General features: G+C 44.9%; 1 protein-coding gene across 3 annotated transcripts in view; it reads left to right on the top strand.

The window, feature by feature from the left end:
- The window catches only part of AFAP1L1 (actin filament associated protein 1 like 1), a 69,979-nt gene that overhangs the window by 1,454 nt on the left and 47,887 nt on the right, over window positions 1-20,638 (top strand). The gene's annotated exons all lie outside the window — the stretch shown is intronic.

The raw sequence follows: 20,638 nt of genomic DNA on the forward strand, positions 1-20,638 counted from the left end.
ATAACCTCCCGCACTCCTGTTACAGGGAAAGTCGGGCTTGGCGAGCTTAGAGGGCCAGAGGGGACTCCTGGCTTCCAGTTCAGCCTCCCCACCTGATCCTCCCCAACACAAAATACCGCATTCATCTTCTTCAAGGGCTGGGAAGCGCAGGCAGGAAAGAGAGGGGGCTTCTGTTTGGTTCTTTGGCAACTGAGGCCTAGTTTTGTAAAGCTGTTCCCACCTGTTAACTGATTTCTAGGCAAGTGTGCAGAGAGTGTACATTAGGGAGGAAAAACAAAGAGAAGAGGCACCTCTCTTGCCCCTCAGTCATGCTGTTCCCACCTCCCACATCATATGTCTAAAGCAAATAGCACCATCCACCCTCCCCTTCACACTCCTACCCACCCCCCAACTCCGCCACCCTTCCACCACCTCTCTCCCCGCCAGTTTATAAATACCACCCTGTCTGATCTCCAGTAAAAAAAATTCTATACCTAACTCAGGCTTGTAGAAAGTGCACTGTGTCATCCTAAGACAGAGGGTGACAATAGTTCACTTCACTTTAAATGCTTGGTAACCAACACCTCCAGGTCAGAAGGCTGCCTCCAGAGCACTCTTCCTAGGAATCCCTTGGTGCTGAGAACCTGGGAGGGCTCTGACCTGCTCTCTTCCTGCAGGCTTTTCTAGCATACTATCATCCTTCACACCTCTTGTCACAACTTTATAGATGTAGTTATCTGACTCTTCAGTGTCTCTTTACCCGGAAGTCAGCTTCAGGAAGGCAAGGAGTGGATGGATCTATTGTGATGAATCTGCTGACACCATGCCTGGCACATGGTGCACTATAAAGTGTGCTGTATTTTACTAATTAAACCACTGCTGAGGAGCTCTAGCAGTGGTTTGTGGTTTCATTAGTAAAATACAACACACTTTATAGTGCACCTCAAACTGATTACTTGTACAGCAACGTTGACTTTTAAAAAGAGAATACTACTAATTCCTCACATCAGATCAGTCCTTTGTGACTTACAAAGGCCATCTCAAGTAAAGTGGTCTTGAGGCTGGGGCACACAAAATCAGTTTAACTGCCTGGATCCTCAGTTTTCTACTCTGATAAATAATTGTAAACACAACCATGTTATGAATCAGAATGCAAAATCTGCATGCATTTTAAGATAAAACGTGAGACTTCAAAAAGTCTTCCAGGCTGGGTGTGGTGGCTCATGCCTTTTATCCCAGCACTTTGGGTGGCCAAGGTGGGCAGATCACTTGAGGTCAGGAGTTTGAGACCAGCCTGGCCAACATGGTGAAACCCCATTTCTACTAAAAATACAAAAATTAGCCTGGCGTAGTGGTGGGCATCTGTAATCCCAGCCATTTGGGAAGCTGAGACAGGAGAATCGCTTGAACCAGGGAGGCAGAGGTTGCAGTGAGTGGAGATTGAGCCATTGCACTCCGCTGTGGGTGACACAAGTAAAACTCTGTCTCAAAAAAAAAGGGATTCCAGCAGACCTTTCTTGTACCCCTGTCCCAGGTAGGTGTGTACTCTCTTCTGTCATCAGGCAAGGCTTAAAAGGCACAGGTCTCATTTTGGCCTCCTGCCTACCATGTGAGAGGTGGGACTGTCATGCCCAGCCGACTGGGGAGAAAGCCACACGTCAGTATTCACGATAGTAACTGAAATCATCAAACTCTTGCCGTGTGCCAGGCACTGTCCTCAGCCTCTTATGTGGCCCCTCTCAGAACCCATAGGATGGGGACTACTATCATAATGGCACTTCAGAGGAAAGCGGGCTTTGCCGGTGTATTAGCCAGCGAGGGCCACAATAATAGAATACACAGACTGGGTGGCTGTAATAGCAGAAATTTATCTTCTCACAGTTCTGATGCTGGAAGTCTAAGAACAAGGTGCAGTCAGAGTTAGTGTCACGTGAGCCCTCTCTTGCTGTCTCATAGGGACACCTTCTTGCCATGTCCCTTCATGGCCTCTTCTTTGTGCATGCAGAATGAGATCTCTGGTGTCTCCTCTTCTTATAAGAACACCAGTCCTCTTGGATTAGGGCCCCACCCTTATGACCTCATTTAACCTTAATTATCTCCATGAAGACCCTGTCTCCAAATACAGTCACACTAGGGGTTAGGGCTTCAACATATGCATTTGGGAGGGACACAATTCAGTCCATAACAACAAGCTTAGGTCACTGATATTAATTTGCTCCAGAATTCGTTCCCCATGTGAGACACAGAGCTGGGCTTCAAACCCAGCTTTCTCCATACCAAAGTCCTGATCTTAAGCTTGCTGCTTAAGACTGCCTCCTTGGTGGCAGGTGACCAGACCAAGCCTTAGAACAGAACCTAGATGCTAAATCTTCCTGCTTCAGGCCCCAGGCATCTCCATGGCACTTAAGCTGCACTATTCAGATCTTTCGTAACAATTGCAGCATAAAAAGCTCAGCATGACAGTCAAGTGACTGGAGAATGAAAACAAAGTTGGAAGGTAGAATTTCTCTTCTAACAGTGTGTGTGTCTTCCCATGCGGGGAGAAAAAGGATTCGTATAACACAGTAACAGACATAGAAACCACATCATAATGGCAATCCTTCCAGGAGGGTTTCCTGGTTCACAAATACCCTACAAAGAGAATCAACCATCAGTGAAAGTAGCACACAGGTAAAGCCACTGACTATAGACACCACCTTCTACAGGACAAGTTAATTAATTCTGTCTCTACCTCCCATATCATACATCTAAAGCAAGTAGCACCATCCACAGATGAGGATAAATTATGGATACCAAGAACACCTATTTCTTGAATTTGTTATAAATAATCTACAAATAATACCTAGCATATGGGATCCACTCAATAAATGCTGGCTATTGTAATAATTACAATCTTTTTTTACCAGACTTGTCATTAATAAGACTGCCTATAGAACTTCACTTGCATTTTCCACAAGCTACTCCAACTCAGATGTTGCTTTTTGAGTCCCTGTGTGTTTTAAGTACTGAATTAGACAGCTTTGTGTACACCTGAAAGACGGGGAACACGGTATATTCTTGTTTTTATCACGGTGATCCCTTATGGCGCTTGTCTCTTGAAAATCCACTTGTGACCTTTAGTAACTGGACCACTGTCCAAATGACAGCTCTGAGTGACTGAAATGTTCATTTTCTCTTATATATTCCCGATTCAGGCCTACTGACTGTGGTCATGTCATCATAGTTTTCATTCTTCTTGAACCATCATCTCTTTAAAGCATGGTCTGAATTTTTTCTGACTTTTTAAAATTTGGCTTCTTAATAGGCTCAACATTATGTCTCATCTCCCCATCTCATGTGGAGTGATCGATTTCCCCCAAGGTTCCTTTCCTGTCCCCTTCACAGCTAGTTCTTTTTTCAACTACTGCAGTTTAATTGAACCCAAGACATCAGTTTCTCTTGCTGCATTCTGTGTTCTTGGGGAGATCATGTTGTCTACTAGGCAACGCAAGAAATAATCTGATGCTCTTCTTTTCATGGAATGAGGTTTTCATTGCTGAACAGATGATCTAAGAACCCATTCTGACTGTGTCTTGCCTCCATTGAACAAGCTTTTGAGATCCAGATTAGGAATGCCCTGTCTTCCCTACAGCATCCACTGACCAAGCAGCCTGTAGCTAATCCATAGGATGCGCTCCCCTGCAGTGACTTGCGACCCAACTTCTGTCCCCAAGGCTATGAATTTCCATGCAAACATACCTCTTCCCTGATATCCAAGTTCATTTCCTACTCCTTCTTGATAATGGTCTTTTGAAAAGAACCCTTATCCATATTCAAATCAACTTTTACATCCAAACATATTTCATGGTATCATCTTTGTCAGTGTCGGGACTCAGTGGAGCTGAGTGGTTCAGAGAATGGACAAACTTGGGTTTGAGTTTTGATTGCAACTTGTTGCCTGGCCTTGGGCAAGTCAATTTCTCTGACCGTTCAGTGTCTTCACTTAGAATGTCATGGGAAAAGTAATACATGTAATCTAACACCTGGAATTTAACCACACTCTGCAATGGGTTTAAATAGTCATATGGGGCCATAGGACTTAACTCTGTTCCCTGTGGAGGCTTCTGGTCAGTAGGCACTGCTTCCATTTCTTTGTCTCCCACAAAAGCTGTTTGGTTTCTTCATTTTTGTCAGAGTTTTGTCAGCCTCTCCTTCAAATATCAGTTTCAAACTCCCCTTTTCACATGAGTGAACATCCTGCCAAGTAAGTTCCACCCTCTCAACCCTCTGCCAAGAACAGATCATGACTCCATTCTCATCTTTGGTCCCGAAAAACAATCCTGGTTTTAGATACCATCAGCTTATCATATCCTTCTTAATCTTCAAGAAAACCTCAGAATGAAACAAAATGGTGAACCCATCTGCGCAACACCTCCCCCCAAACTCCAGCTTTTTCCTCCTTCCTTTCCTGGACAAACTTCTCAAATAAATGGTCAGCAACTCTTCCCCCACACTCCTTTCACCTCCTGCAGCTGCACTTCCAATCACATCCTCCACTGAGAGCCCTCTCTGAAGGATCACAAATGGCTCCCACTTCCACTGGACCAAAGTCTAGCCTTTCACCTCCATCAAATCCCATCTCTTGGGCTCTAGCTTTGTTGAGCCTCTACTCCTTTCTGATGCATTCTCCTAATTTGCAGAGATGGGAACATCACAGATTTGGGGGTCAAATAAGTCTAGATTAAATAACCACTGCCTCATCCTTCCAGGAAGGCTTTTCTGCCCTCTCCAACCCCATCCCTCTGTTATAGGTGCTCATAGCCTCTGAGCCTCTCTGGTACTAAGACAAGTTACCCAACCAAGTTGTTCCCTCAGTCAATAAAGCAGGAAGAATGACACCTGTAGTTGGGAGACTGAAATGCAATAATATTTGCCCAGCTCCCAGTGCCTGGCCCATAGTAGGTGCTTACTAATCGTTATTTCCCATCTTCTCGCATTTGCTCTATCTTGCCTCTTGTTCTGTCTCTATCTTCCTGCTCTGTCTTCCTGAATAACTCTTGTCGCTCTCTCCCCTGATCTCCTGACCATCTCAGACCTCTCGCTACACTCACTCCTGTGAAGAACAAAACCCCTCTATGAGGGTAACTCTCAGATATCCCTCAGCAGACACAATTTGGGCGCCAGTCCCTCATGACCTCCTGCCTGTAGTACATTTCCATTCCGAGGTCAACTTCGCCTTTGGGTGACCCAATTTTGAACTCATCTTATTCACCACTAAATCAGATGACCCTTCCTGTTTCCCTTTTTATGCTAACAACGCAACACATGAGAAGTTATTGAAGGAAATGGTGGTGTTCGTGAACAAGACTAAAGTTGAAGGGAGGACATGGAATCAGTTCTCAAATCCGTTGTCCTGTAGAAAGATAATAGAAAGTTTCTCCAGAAAGAGGTCAGTTTGGGCTCAATCTAAGAGAAGTGTACAAATAAAAAGACCTGTTCAGTGGTAGAATCCGAGTTGCCCAGGGATGTAATGAGTCAGTTTGAGTGGCCACAGATCAGGGAAGCCACGAATGGCTTAGTATGTAGGTTAAGGACTGCTGTCACCTAAAATTCAAGAAGGTTTCACAGCCTGACCCTTTTGCACACTGTAGAGAACAGGACTTCTAGGAGTGGATGTTTCAACCTAAATCATTCTTTTATTTAAATGCACAGTATATCATAACTTTTAATAGGACTTATGAATTATCTATGCTTAGGATGGAATTTGAGAATGCCTGATGCAATTAAGGACAGTTATTTACAGCTATTGGTCTGGTTATGCTTAAACCCTTCAGTGGTTTCTCATTGTTCGTAAAGCATCAGCTCCTATGGTGCCTCGGGCCTGCCCTGGCTGCTCTCTGCCCACTTGACTAGCTGGCTTTGGATCCCCACCTACCTCTTGCCCTGGGCTCTCCTCACACTGGCCTTGCTCCTTGCAGCTTTGAATACTTTATGCCTTCTCCTGGTTCACCCTTGCTCTTCCTTAGCTCACTGCTCAAATATGATTTCCTCAAGGCAATGTTTCCCAGTCTCCCAAGCTACGTGCCTGTTGTAGATGTTCAGAGCACCCTGCGCTTCTCATGAATTGACATTTTCACAATCACGGTTCACTCTGGGCTCGAATTAGCTGTTCATATGAGCTCTGTTGGGGTAGGGCTCTTCTTTCCTTGCTCTCTACCCATCCCCCAGGACCTAATGTAATGTTTGATGCACAGTAGGTGCTCAATAAATGTCTGTGGAGATGATGAATAAATGAAAGTGAGAGTACACAGTTCACAGAGCAGAAGTTGGATATGGCCACTTTCAACTCCAGGATTCTCCACTTCAGTGATACTCACTTTAGAGAGAGAAATGTAGCCTTCATCATTATCCATCATTTCCTTTGCCTTCATCCTTTATACAATCAAATCTCAAATCCTGTTGACTATTATTGGGAAATATATCTTGGATGGCTTCTGTATCCTGTTGCCTTGGGTAGGAGCTTCCTGTTTCTGCTCTTGCCTTCTCCAGCCTGCCTTAAGGACCACTCCCTATTTGTCTAAAGCAATGGTTCTCAAATCCAGCTGGGCTCAGAATCACCCCCTGTGGAGCCTACTGAAAATACACCCACAAAGATTTGATCAGTGGGTCAGATTTGGAAATCTGCTTTTTTTCTTTTCCAAATCCCCCAGGTGATTCTGATGTTCACACAAGGGCAATGATTACTGTTTTCAGGCACTGTTTCTATCTTGACCCTTGACCTTGCTCAAACACTTGCTTCTACTTCTGTTTTTCACACTTTTCAACTGAATGGGACTCTAGGGTCTGGGTCTGTTACCCAAAGCAACCTCGAAAGCATGAAATGTCTCATTTTATCTTTAAAAAACAATGCAAATTTTTTATTATAGTTCATAATATATCTAACCTCATCTATCGTCCCCTTAAAAGATCTTTGTACAAAATGGACCTTCAGAGATGCATTGTGTTTATCTTGGCTTCTCCTTCCCCTCCCCTCCCCTGCCTTCCACTGTGGACTCCCAGTGATGTGAACTCCAGCCTCCAATAAATACCCCAGCACAGAGTGCCAGAGTGGAAATGGATCTGGACGTGGAAGCAGAACACCCACATCTGTACCCTGGCTCAGCTGCTCGCTTCCGTGTTATGGGAACATACATTTTTATAAAGTTTTTAACTTTTAGAAGCACTTTGACATTCACCAGTGATCTTCATTTCAGCTTAGCTTCAGGGACATTGTGCATCATCCACAGAGTGCTTTGTGCCGAGGCTGGGCAACCCCTGCCCATGTGATCATACATGCTCCACTTAGCAGCCACTCCCTGGGGGGCTGCTATGGGCAAGAAGGAACCTGTGTAATGGGGGACTCATCAGACTGAGACTTGACCACTGAAGTCTTTTTTCTGGAGACCCTTCCAGCTCTGAGTTTCTCTTCTGTGACATCTCTTGACCCTGGTGATGGCCCTACAAAGTAGACAGCAGAGACACTCTCCCTATTAGACAGATGCAATAACTAAGGTTCAAACAGATGACTCTGCTCTTCCTCCTTCCTGAAAGATGCAACTCAGCATCATCTGTCTCCCTGCCACATCCACCTCTAGCTCTCCCTTGACTTTGAGTTACCACCACCCTCCTCAGACTTGGCTTGTAGAAGTTTTCAGCACACTTGTTGAAATATCTGTTTTCTGTGTGTATGAGTCCTGAGGTCTAGGACTATCTGCTGTGTCATACTCCCAGTGTCTAACACAGAGCAAATACTTAATAGTTATAGCCAAGTGTACTTATTTCTGAAAGCCCCCCATGACTCATTAGATACTGTCATAATCCCATTTTATAGATGAAGAAACTGAGGTTTTGAAAGGTCTGTTTATTTATGCAGCCCAACTCACCTCCATAGCTGAGTTCTTTACCATTGCTCTCCGCTGCTTCTCCAGGAATATTGGGGAATTACAGACCAGGCAGCCTGTGTGAGGTTTTATTTCTTATTCTTTACACCCTTATCCTTTACACTGTGGCCCTTGGAGTTCTGGTATTCAGCATTCATGAAGCTCTCATTCTCCTCGAATTAACAGAGACTGACCCAGGAGGGCCCAGATGGGGTTTGTCCTCCGTCTAAAATTCCATTCGGGGAATCCCAGCCTCGCCCCAAGGAGGGAGTGGAGGTGCAGAGCTGGCCTGGCGTGATTCTTCTCCCTGGCACAGCTGTCAGGCTGCAGCAGGGGCAGAATGTGGCACCACATTGCAGTCATACCAGTTGTAGGGAATTGATGGGCAGCATGCCTCACAGGAGGCAAGCTTGGGGGCTTTTTATAGCCCTCTAAGAACCTAGAGGAAAACTGATCTCCTGAGAGAAATGGAGCACGTGCCTTTTCTAGGCACCATTCCCTCAACCATGTAGTCCCCAGATGCCTGCAGTTCAACTTAGGGCAAGAGTCACAGCTAAGTGAGTAGTGTAGTGTGGTGGAAGAAATTCGCTGCTGGGAGATAAGGATCCAAACCCAGTTCCTGAATTCCCCCCTTGGGCTTCAGCTCCTTCACCATTAAAGTTGAAGTATTACAGTGCAGAGACCAGCAGACCTCAGCCCAGGGGCAAAATCTGGCCTGCCACCTGTCTTTGTAAAGAAAGTTTTATTGGAACACAGCCACATCTATTCATTATATGTTGTCTATGGCCACTTTCTCACTGTAAGGACAGAGTTGGGTACTTGAAATAAAGGCCTCCAAAGCCTAAAATATGTACTATCTTATCCTTTACAGAAAAGTTGGCCAACCGCTGGATTAGGCCATAGAGAGATTGGGAGTGTCTGCCTGGAGCACTGTGGTGAGAAGGATTCTGAGGGTGTGTCCAAACTGAGGAATGAAGCACTGTTCTTAAACCATACAAGAGTGTGTATTCAAGAGTAGTATTGGGAGGACCCCAGAATGCCATTTACCCAAGTTTTTCAAATTACTTTTGGCCTCAGAATCCTTTTGCAAACAAAATCTTAAGCAACAGCGCTGCTATGGGTGAAGTGGGAATGAGAACACTGAGCACAGCCCACTCCATCCCTCCTACTGCTGGGGCAGCACCTAAGGAAACTATGCAGATCGCATAGGCTTCATCAGAAGAGCAGTGGGAAACCACTTACCCAATCCTATCTCATTCATTCTGCAACTGGGGAAACAGGTACAAAGGGTAGTGGCTTGCCTACGGTCACCTGACGGGTTCCCATTTGGCTTTCCACAAGTCACTAATGTGGTTATCAGGCATCAGCAGAGCACAGACACATTTCTGCTACAGAGAAAGCCTGTCCATTGGCTTTGCAGGGCCTCGGGGATGCCACAGTGCACGGGTGACCAGGGAGTGCCCTTGCTGACCTGGAGTACCCAGGTTTGGGGCTGGGACTTGGCCAGGACACATTGTTGATATCTGCCTATGTTTCATCATGGCCTAGTCAGAATTTTGGAGGCTTTTCTTGTTTTTTTCTGACAACGCCAAAAGAAGAAAATAAAAATTAAATTAGACCATATATATTTTTATTTCATTGATACAAAGATACATTTTTTAAAACTCAGAACATACCTTAAAATTGACATCTTAATTTGTTCATTTTGTTCTCTTTTCTTTCAAAAAGCCGTTGTTCAGTATTAAAATATCTTCAAATCAATGGCATCTTAAAATGGAGACATTATGATAATTTATTAAAGCTTTCTTTTGAAGATGGAAGCAGATTTATTCATTTGTAGAATAAATATTTACTCTTCCTGCCCATTCTTGTTGAAGGGTTTGCTGAAAGCAGATCCTGCTGATGTGAAACCAAGGGGGAATTTTTTTTTAGCTCCACTTGAACCAAGAAGAAAACTGATCTCTTGGGAGTGTGCCAGGAAGCCAGAGAGCCTGATGGCTTTTCCTCACCTCCAGCCAGCAACCAGGTGCTGCTCTCAGGGGTCCCAGAGGGGAAGCTCAGGGTCCCTGAATCTCCAGTGTGGCAGAGAAAGTGAAACTTGGTCACCAGTGCCCAGAACATGAGGTCATATCTAGTCAGTGTCCATCAAAGAGAATATATAAAGGACTAGGAGGTTCAAGGGACACTTCCTAGCCAGGAGCACTGCGGGGATAGCATTCCAGATGGAGAAAGTCGTGGAAAGGGAAGCCCAGAAGCATGCTCAGAAAGCAAAGCAGGGCAACATGTTGAGAGCCCACAAGAGCAGGTGGAGGTGAAATGGGGCCTCCATGTCCTTCCGAAGAGTAGGGCCTTATTCTCCGGGTTGCTAACTGGGTGTGTTCCAGTCCTTGGAGGTTGTGCGGCTTGCAATCTGTAACTAATAATAGAGAGAGGATAGTACAAGAGCTCAGGGCTCCCACTGTGGTGTCAAGTTGCCCAGAGTTTCAATCCTGGCTCTACTCCTTTCACTTAACCCCCTGAGTTTGTTTCTTCAACTAAAAATGGAAATAACAGTCTCCTGTCTACAATGAGGGGTCATTGTAGAGCACTCAGCACATAAGAAGCAGTCAACTTTTTGAAAAAAGAAAGCAAATGCCTAAAACTCCGGTGTAGAAATGATTGCCTTTCTTAATACATTAGAAAGGAATCCAAGTTACCTCTCTGACACTTTCATTCTCACTCCTTGCCTGCCCATCCCGGGAAGGGATGAGATTACAGAGACATTGGAGATAAGCCACAGGGAGTGTATGGAGCACGTGAGGATCTTTCATCATCTGTGTCACAAAGGAAAACTGGTGTTCTGGGCCCTGGGGAGCAGCGGATGAGTTGTGAGCAGGAAGAGATGATGATGTGTTGCAATCTGGGGAGATTATTAAAGCCAACAACGAGCTCACATTAAAATGGAAAGGGAGAGATTGGAAAGAGGTGGCCAGTTAGGAGGTGCAGCAAATATCTCAGGTGAGCAGCAGGCTATAAGACCAGCTCACCTTGATGTTTAAAAGCTGAGATACATAAACCTTTAAACTCTCCACTTTGAGTTAGGGTTAATTGTACAGAATTGTTAGTCTAATGCAGAGGAGATATTTGGGGCATTTTAAAACTCCAAACATCCATTTCCATGACCTTTGATCGACATTTTCTTGGGTCTTCAACCCCAATGATGGAGGTAGGAAGCACCCTGGGGTCTCCTAGAGCCTATTCAGGGGTGGATTCCTGTGGGGCAGTTTCATGGGTGCCTGGCCCAGAACCAAATCCAGGTTTAACACTGAAAGGTTTCTGCAGGTGAGGAAGAAGAGAGGGGAGGAAGGGAGGGAAGACTTCCTACCTGGGCAGGCAGTCAGAGTGGCCATCTGAGCTCAGCTTTCAGCCTCACACCTCGAATATTTCGCCTTGGCCCTGGTTGATTTCCCTTTCATCACTGACAACTGCAGCAGCAGCAGCAATCACAATGAACGCTTACAGCATGATTCATAGGAACCTGGCGTGATGAATGCAGTCTTCATACACCGGTTCCTTTTTTTCTTCCTACAACCTTTGAGGTAAGCACTCTTATTATCTCTGTCTTACAGTCGAAAAAACAGACTTGGTGAAGTGATGAAACCTGCCTGGGTGACGGAAGGCAAATCCCAGGTTTGATGTTGGGTATTTCTCACCTGGGTTCATAATGCCACAGCTACCCACTGAACCCTAGCCTTCCTGATGATGGACTGACCCACCTGGGCTCCATCCCTCTTGGAAGGGACACCTGTCTGCCTCTCTTAGTTCAGATTGCCAGAAAGTTCTTCTGTACAGTAAACCTAATGTTGTGGTCTTGGAGCTGTCACTCACGGGTTCATTTCTTCTCCCCAAGGCCCCAGTTCCCCAGGGAGCACATCTGTTCCACCCCTTCTTTTCCCCCACTCTCCAAGAGCCCTTCTGTTCTTGGAGCCATTTGTCAGAGGCAGGATTCATGGGGCCTCCCTAGTGTGTGGTCCTTGCTATGAATTCCAGGTTGTCACTTGGCCCCTCCCCAGTGCACCTGCTGTGTATCCACTACTGTGCTGAACACTGAGCAGATATAAAGTCAGGCTTCGTCTCAGTCCTCAAGGATTCACAGTTAGAGGAGAAGGACATCGAACAAGTCATCTGCTCTGGCTCATAGAACAGGGAAATCTCACCTGTCCAGGAAGGCTGGATCAGCCTCCTGGAGGAAGTGGCATTTAAACCAATTGTCAGAGTTATAAGTGAGCACTTTCTGGGGTGTGGGAAGATTTTAGATAATAATCATATCATCAACTTGGTATGCATCAGGAAATTCTCTAAGCACTTTATATAACACCTCAATGGATCCTCACAACAGCCATGTGAGGAATAAGTATTATTACTATCCAAATTTCACGGATGAGGAAACAGACACAGAGAAGTAACTTGCCCAAAGTCACACAGCTACTAAGAGGTAGCAGTTGGAGAACAGGTTATGCAGAGGAAATACCACCAACAAACAGCACCAGAGTAGGGTCTCAGATATTGCAAATAGGCAGAAATAGTAAAAAATAATTTTTAAACTCTATCGAATAGAACAAAGCCAACCACATACTCCTGGTTAGTGTAGGCTGCAGCATCTGTTGATGATTTTCTGGTTCCTTGATCACACTGAGGTTTCTGCAAGCCAATTGTCCACTTAATCCTTTGCCTTTCTGAATGAGGTGCTATTCAGTCTCTTCTGAATTCCAAATGAGTCTGCTGTTTTATTGGAAGTGGGAAGTAAGTGGATGGCATATTTATATTCATCACAATTTATTGGTTTTCAAAACTTCAGTATACAGGGTGCTCCCACTTCTCACCAGCATCATGATACTTGGGTCTCACAATAGGCGTGTGAGGTAGGCAGGGCAGTTATGATCACCCCACTTTGATGTTGAGGAAATTGAGGCTCAGAGACACACAGCGACTTGCCCAAGATCACACCACCAATATAAGTGTGGAGCTGGAGCTTGAACCCTGAGATTCTGGCTCCAGTGCCTGTGTTTTCTCCAGAGCACCAAAACATAGTGCATTGTGGGAGGCGGAAAGTTTCCAACTCTGGCTCCTGTGGCCCCTGGCAAGTTTGACCTTGCTAGGCCTCAGTTTCCTGTCAGGAACACTGGGATAAAAGTTCCCACCATATAGGGTTGCTGCAAAGAGCAAATGAGGTAACGGGCACTGAGTGTTAGGCACAGAGAATATTCCCACAATGGAATCGCATGTAACAGTCAAAATGAATGAACACAATGACAAGCAGCAATATGAATAAATCTTAGCAGCATCATATTAAAGAAAAAAGTCACAAAATGTTACTTATAGCACTATATTATTTTAATATATTTTAACACTAAAAATTTAAAATAATATTTTCAGGAATACATCTTGTATACTATAGTACTAAAACTACATACAAGAGAAAGCAAGGGCATGATAAACACAGTGAGATTGGGCCAGAGAGGCAGGAGGGCGGGATCATAAAGTTAGACCTAAGATAGTGTCAAGATCCTGGCTTTTGCTTTGAATGGTAGGTTTGTGGATGCTTACACCATTATCAAAAATAACTATGGCCTGGCGCGGTGGCTCACTCCTGTAATCCCAGCACATTGGGAAGCTGAGGCTGGCAGATCACGATGTCAGGAGATTGAGACCATTCTGGCCAACATGGTGAAACCGTGTCTCTACTAAAAATAGAAAAATTAGCTGGGCGTGGTGGCACGTGACTGTAATCCCAGTTACTTGGAAGCTGAAGCAGGACAATCACTTGAACCAGGGAGTCGGAGATTGCAGTGAGCCAAGATGGCGCCACTGCTCTCCAGCATAGCAACAGAGCAAAACTCCATCTCAAAAAATAGATAGATAGATAGATAGATAAATAAATAAATAAATAAAAATATGGCAATCATGGGCCAATGATGAGAGTATCTCATGAAGCAAGGATTAGGATTAATTTTTGTCCACCTGAGGTCCTATTTTTATTTATTTATATTTTGAGACGGAGTCTTGCTCTGTCGCCCAGGCTGCAGTGCAGGGGTGTGATCTTTGTTCATTGCAGCCTCTGCCTTCTGAGTTCAAGCAATTCTTCTGCCTCAGCCCCCCTTCCCTCCTCCCCAGAGTAACTGGGACTACAGGCATGTGGGTTTTTTGTTTTCTTGGGAGTCCTTTGTTTAGTAAAGACGGAGTTTCACCATATTAGCCAGGCTGGTCTTGAACTCCTGACCTCAAGTGGTCCGCCCACCTTAGCCCCACAAAGTGCTGGGATTACAGGCATGAGCCACTGCACCCAGCCACGGGGTCCTTTTTTTTTTTTTTTTTTTTTTTTGTGAGACGGAGTTTCGCTCTTGTTACCCAAGCTGGAGTACAATGGCACGATCTTGGCTCACCGCAACCTCCGCCTCCTGGGTTCAGGCAATTCTCCTGCCTCGGCCTCCCAAGTAGCCAGGATTACAGGCACGCGCCACCATGCCCAGCTAATTTTTTGTATTTTTAGTAGAGACGGGGTTTCACCATATTGACCAGGGTGGTCTCAATCTCTTGACCTCGTGATCCACCCGCCTCGGCCTCCCAAAGTGCTGGGATTACAGGCTTGAGCCGCCATGCCCAGCCCTATTTTTTAAAAGAAGTAAAAGTGTTAGGCACAGTACCCATCATGTAGGAAGTGTTCAATATATGTTACCTGTTATTATTAGATATCTTTAATATTATTAATGATATAACCCACATACCCCTAGTCAGAGGCTTTGCTGTGAGCCCAGGGAGGTTAGTGAGATGGGTTAGACATCTCAAAAGCAGAAATCCCCAGCCCTATCTAGGCCTCAGGCCAGGCACCTGACCTAGTGAATGAACAGCAGTTAGGGAATGGTCAGAGGAACTCCTGCTGGTTCCAGCAAGTTCTGCAGGTAGGGGACGCCTATAAGAAGAAGGCCAGAAAGTAGCTAGTGCTGTGATTGAAAACTTAGGCTCTGAAGTGAGGTCTAGGTTTGAATCAGCCTGCTAGCTGTGTGCCTTTCGACAAATGACTGTGCCTCTCTGAGCCTCACTTGGCTCATGTGTAAATATCAGGTAAAAACAGAAGCTACCTCACAGGGACATTATGAGGAGAGTAAGTAAGTAATCCATGCAAAATGCTTAGCACAACATCTGGAACATCACGTTAGAGCTTGAAATAGTACCTGCTTTTACTATCAGGCATCCCAGACCACTCCCTGGGACTGCGCTGCTTCCCCACGCCATTGGTGAAGGAGACGGTGCAGGCTGCTGGATGCGGAAACAGCTGCCATCTTGTGTGTGGACTGCGCGTGTGTGTCACAGTTTTCCACTTCCTCCTGGACCCATTTCCTTTGTGAGCTCAACCAGGAGGAATCCGCAGACAAAGGAACAATTCTGGGAGAGCCCAGTCCCACAGCCAAAAGCTATTTCCTCAGAAGCGGGTGTCCTTCCCCCACCCCCTCCCGTGTGGTCTGGAAATGGCTTGGGGAGAAGCAGCTAAGGCTTCCCTGGAGGACCAGAGCTGAGAAACGAAGTGCCCCAAGTGATGGCCCTCCTGGTGGAGGACGGGAACCTGGGAAGAGCTGCTGCAAGGAAGGTCATTGAGGATGCGGGCTTCCCTGAGCCTGTCACCCTCGCCTGACTTCTGGGAAGAGTGGCGCCCAAAAACTCCCCGTGACCTCCCTGTCTTCCTGAAATAACAGCACCTCAGAGACTGGCCCTCTACCATCTCTAATCATAATCCCTACGATTTGCCAGCCTTTTCCCAGCCATTCCTCATTTCCCCCTCACACGAACCTGTACATGGGCTTTCTAAGCCCCTTCTTACAGAAGAGGAAAATGATTCTGAGGGGGTTAAGTAACTCACCCGAAATTACATCCTGGCAAATAGGAGGAGTTAGAGCCCAAACCAAGTCCTCTAATTCCAGAATTCTTCCCACTATTTTTTGCCTTCTCCCTTCATGAATGTTTCTGTGTTTCTATCCTGTGGAGTCAAGTTTGTACTATTCTCTTAAGCATAAAAGGATATTCAGTTTCCTGCAATCGCTGTAATTAACACACACAAAAGTCTTCCAAGGTGACCTCACTACCCCTGCCCTCCCTCACACAGGGGCTATATTTAACTCTTGGAAAGCACTAAGACGAAGGCATTGGCTTTGCAGCTGGGCTTTTTTTCCGCCCCTTTGTCATTCTTTCCCAGCCTGCATGCACAGTGGGCTTCCCCATCCAAGCTGGGAGAACAGGAAGTGTTTGTCTTAGTGATAAACAATGCGAGTCCAACCAGTGCCATCTCCTTCCACGTTCTGCCCACTGTTTGGCCTTCCTTTGGACTCAGAGAGAAGTGCCTGTAAATTCAGAGGGAGGAAGGGAGATATCCTAATGGCCCCAGCTGGGTAGATTTGAAACAACTCAGAAGAGTCTGTGGACAGGGTATTTCTCAACCCACGAAGTGAAGGGGCAGTTCTGCCAGCCTCATCTGAGGAGCTGGTGACCTCTCTGCAGAGTCAACCCAGAGCTGGACACAGACAGAAGAAGCATCCTGAAGGAAAACTGGGGAAGGCATAACAACTAGACTCCAGTATTCTCATGTGTAAACGGGGCTAACCCACCTCATTGTAAGGCTTAATTCATATGAATCATACATGTAAATCACTTAACACACAGTATGACTTATAGTAGTAATGGAAGAGTAATGGAGATAGCTAACGTTTACTGAGAGCTTACTGTGTGCCAGACACTGTTCCAGGCACAGTCACATGTCGGGGCCTGTTCCTGCTGGTGAGGTAGATGTGCTCACTTACTGATCCGTGTACATGAGGCACGGATAGTTATGTGAGTTTCCCCAGAGGTACACAGTTTGGAAATTGGGAAACAGGAATTAAATTCAGGTGGTTTAGGTTGCTCAATATCTGTTATTATGTCACAATGTATATGTTAGAATTAAAGCCCACCAACTATGAAATGTGCATCACAAAATCAATTGCCAGCCATAGTCACGTGAGGGCTACAAATTCAACAAAATAGGGCATTTGGGAGCCTTGCCAAGTGAAAAATCGGGCTTCTGCCTCCTGTTAAGTACTGGGAGTACTTTTTGTTGCCTGATTGTTTTTTTTTTTTTTCAATCATCTCTTTACTATACTGAGCCACTATGAGGCCAGACATGGTTTTAAAATCACATTAACTGTTAGACTTTATCAACTCTTAAAATAAAGTTTGCTCCAAGAATTTATTGTTCCATGTGTACTTAAACATTTGCCCCATGTTTGGCGCTAGCCAAAGCTGGCAATGTTCCTGCACTCAAGGAGCTCAGGCTTAAGTTGTGGAAAATGACAGTCATTAAAAAATGCATAAATAAATACAAAATCTCACCATGTGAAGTGTCACAGGGAGACATACTTGATGCTACCATGGCATAAAATGGGAGGAATAGTGCACTGAAGAGGACAAGGAAGGCATCCATCCCTGAGGAAGTCAGGGTTGAGAGAGGGCTAAAGAAGGTGTTACTGGCTGGCAGGGGAGGGGTGCTCTGATAGGCAAAGGGGACAGATCGTCAAAGTCCCAAGTTAAGAGGCTGAGGAACAGAGCGTGGGGACAGGCTGGAAAGAGGTCTTTCTAGAAAAGCTTGCAGGGTTTGAAAATCATGGGAAAGACTGCTCTTCCTTTCCTTCGTCCTATCCAAGCCCTGAGTTCACATCTGATCAGCATACTGCCTTTCTTTCCAGGGTGACTTGCCTCCCCTCTGGTATAATGGGTCATAACCCACTAATATGCTCGCTTGTTAAAACACAGTATGCAGAAAGTTGTCTCTAAAATCATGATCAAAAATGTTCAAAGTAATGCACTGGTTCTTTCTCCAGAACAGGAGCCTTTATGAGATGGAAATTGTGTCATTTTCCTTTGCATAAGAAAGGTAATTTGAGTAAACCACAAGAAAAATTGTAGACCCTTCATAAAACCACAGTCTCACAGCTCTCCTTTTTCCATTTTTAAATGGTGCTGGTTGCATTTACTCTGACTTTGAAAGCAAAGAAGGATACATTATCTTTGTGATCTCTGTAAATAAGCTGGTCACATAGTGAGGTGGGGAAAAAAGAAGCTGTATATTTTCCTGCTGCTTTGCATTTAATGAATGTGTAATTTGCAAGCTGTTTCCAAGCGTTTTTGGACATTCCAGCGTCTAAAAGGTACACAGGAATGAGCTCATGAGTCCAAGTACCCAGCATTGGGCCAGTTTGATAGTAGCCAATACAGCGTTTATTATTCTTGTGGCTTGCTGAAATTTAATTCCTCACTTGTCTTTTGTTTTGAACTCATTATCTTTGTGATCTCTAAATCAATCTGACCTTCTGTGTGCTAGTGTCCTTACTGGCTGGGACAAATACCTCTTGCTTAAAGGTTTCACTCAGGCTGCAGCAGGGATGTGAACCAGATAGCAAGTGGTAGTACTTGTTATGGTAGCTTAATTTCTACTAACATCTTATTTTGATTTCCATCATGTGGGGAGGAGTGAGGAGAAGATAGAAAAGTGATCTTACTCCTAGTTGGGTACTCACCAGGAACAATAAGGACTTAGCGGTCTAATCTTAGGTATATTTTAAGTAGGTTTCTAAATTTATTTGAAAAACTTTCTTGCTACCCAGAGAATGATTATCCCTCATCTTGGGTTTCTGAGCCTCTCTGTCTCACTTAAAACATTGAAAACTTATAAACAATGATTAGTCCATTTCTTCCTGTTGTATCTTTTTCCCATCATTGGAATTCACCTCCCTAGGATTCAAGTAAACCAAGCAAGATAGATGGAACTTATTCGTGGTTCTTAATAAACTTGAGACATAAAGACATAAAGACTCCTGATGCCCAAGTCTGCCCTCAGAAAGCACAGATGACCTGAACCGAGAGCAAAAACAGGAGAGGGGGGCAGCTTAGGAACTAGGAACAAAATTTTGCCTGACTAGGGACAGTAGGGACCCAGGATTCCTCGGTTACATGACTGCTCCTCCCTCTAGAAGATATTGTCTCCTCACCTTGCATGGAGGGGGTCCTTGGGATGTCAGCAGCCTGAGGGAAGGAGCTCCGCCAGCTCCTTGTGCCACAGCCATCTGAAGCTCAGTGTCAGGGCCAGAGCCATGAATAGTCCACAGGATGAGGCTTGCAGAGTCCCACCATGCCCTCTTGTCCCCATACCCTCCTCCTTCGTGCCTACCACTGCACCTGAAACTCCATGGGGCAGTCACAGACTAATGAAGAGAGCAGCCATCGAGTGCCTGAGCACCATACACATCAGTTCATTTCATCTTCACCATGAGCTTGTGAAGCAGCTACTGTGATTACCTTCACTGTTTGCAGATGAAGAATTAGAAGGGTAGGAAAGTTTAGAAATTTCCCCCAGAAGCCCACAAATAGAAAATGACAGAGCTGGAAGGGGAGCCCAAATTGTGCAATCCTGTGCTCTTAGCCACTCTCCTATGACTAATCTTAAGCATCAAGCCTTGTGTAAGTATTATGTGAATTAACACAAAATACTTTTCCCCCAGCTGGTTGTGCGAATAACTAAGTCAAATAACCTCTTGGACACTCACTTGCTACATGTTTAATACAAGAGGGTTAGACTAGGCTCTCAAAATATTATATTCACTGAGTGAATGTTCATTGGGAATCTGCCGCATAGTGATTGAGACACAGACCCTATACTTGTGGAGCTTGTTACAACTATAGCAAATCTGTTCCTAGAGCTATCTGATCAATACTTTGGAGTCTGCATAGTTCTGGGGAGTATTAGAAAATAACAACAATGAAGAAACAAATGCAATATGGCTATCAGTTCGTGAACGTTTGTTCAAGGCATGGTGCCATGCAAAGTGCTTCATAAGCATAACCTTACCTAGTTTCCCAAGCCTTTGCAGTTGGGATCCTATTATTCTCATTTTGCCTATGATGAAACCAGGGCTCAAAATTTCTAATGTGGCCATCATTCTAGGTGGCAGTGCAAGAATGCCAGCGTCCATGTGGGCAACCCCAAAGCCCTAGCCACTGCCCTACTCTAAGCAAGACTCCATGCTCCATCTATTTATAATCTTCAGGGGCTCTTATTCCCACCTTGACTCTCAGTTATTTAGAAGAGGATATCTAAAGATAATTTTGTAAGGAATAGGAGAGGTTTTCCCACATTCCTTATGTTCATAGATGTCCTCTGTAGCACTTTTTTCTGGTGGAGTATTTTGCAGAGGTTGAACCTTGGACTGCCCGCATCACAATCACCTGGAGTACCTGTAAAAATGCAAGTACCTGGATCCAAGATGGGCCTACCAAATTAGACTCTCTGGAAAGGAAGTCTGGGAATGTGCATTTTCAACAATCCCATTGGAGGAATCTTTTCTTACCAAAATTTGAGGCTCTTGTCTTGATGGTCTCTATGAGCCCTAGCAGAATCACTTGTCATATGCCTTATATCCATATGACCTCTCCAATATAAATTCTCTAATGTTTTACATCTCTGTGGTTTGAATTCTGTAGCATTAAAGATGAAGCTGTCATCAAACTTCTGTATTCACTGTGACTGAAAGCTAGCTGCTTGGGGTGAGCTCTGTATTGTTCTGGAAGAGCCCAGCACTGGCTGAAAGGTTTCTTATATCCATGATGTATATCAGGTTTTCTCTGGGATGAGATCCCTGCTATTAATTCGGGTATTTGCTTTGAGTAGTTTATTTTTCTTCTATGAGATCTTCACAGTTGAA

The sequence above is a fragment of the Callithrix jacchus genome, chromosome 2, assembly GCF_049354715.1.
Source record: "Callithrix jacchus isolate 240 chromosome 2, calJac240_pri, whole genome shotgun sequence".
NCBI classification, from domain to species: domain Eukaryota; kingdom Metazoa; phylum Chordata; class Mammalia; order Primates; family Cebidae; genus Callithrix; species Callithrix jacchus.